The following is a 1,017-nucleotide window of genomic DNA, read 5'->3' on the forward strand; positions in this document are numbered from 1 at the left end:
GTTTATGCAACATATCAAATAAACACTATGATGTTGCAGTACCTTAACACGTTTTGATCATGATCTTTTTTATTTCACGAGGGAACCAACTTGAACCTATTACATTGTTCTGACAACATCATTGTCATATTAGTAGTCATCACTAATTTCGTTCCTCAAAATATATATCCATGTCACACGTAGAATGGCTCCTACTTGAAATAAGTTTAAAAGGTGTTAACAATAATGATCCTCTTCTGCGAAGTCAACACCCCTCATTAACTGTAAATAAACCCCACCTGTCTCAACAACGCTCGCGGCTCGCTCATACAGTCCAGACTAATGTTTTCGTCCGTTTATGCGTGTCTTGAACCCCAACGTTTACCTTCTAGAGAGTGGCCGTTACTATATTGATGATATTATACAGGAAAGAAGGTGTTTATGCTATTCACTTCATTAACAAGTATCAAGGAAACAACAGAGGACCAAACCGCACATTTTTTTTTTTTTCTTTCGGTAATTATGAAAACAAAATAGCGATAAATGGCGGTACCACAATGATCAAATTATCACTGTCAGTGTGTTGATAATGATAATTGGGTCAAGACTGAAGGCAAAGGGGGTGGGGGTGATAAAGGCATATAAATCCATGTTATACACCTTCATTTTCGAAAAAAAAAAAGGTTAGAGGACGTGTCATTTAATAATCCCAATCCAATATTACGAGGGGAAAACAAAAGCTAAGATGTCTGAATTGTCCATGCGCGTACTCTATAACAGTGTTTGCGAATTTTTTCCTAAATTTTTTCGCATTTTGATTTACTGTTTCTCAATTTCTTTCAAGCTGGAGATATGATTACAGAACGCATTGACAAGTAATATAGAAGAAATAAATCACCTCAATGCAAATACATTACAGTTTAAATGTTCAACTTTTACGGGGGATTCACTTTTTAACGTTGTGGTTCCTCCACTGAAATTATTGTATAAAAAGACCAATACATCATAACTTAAAAAACTAAATCTATGAACTGTACT

Source organism: Penaeus monodon, chromosome 20 (genome assembly GCF_015228065.2).
Source record: "Penaeus monodon isolate SGIC_2016 chromosome 20, NSTDA_Pmon_1, whole genome shotgun sequence".
NCBI lineage: Eukaryota > Metazoa > Arthropoda > Malacostraca > Decapoda > Penaeidae > Penaeus > Penaeus monodon.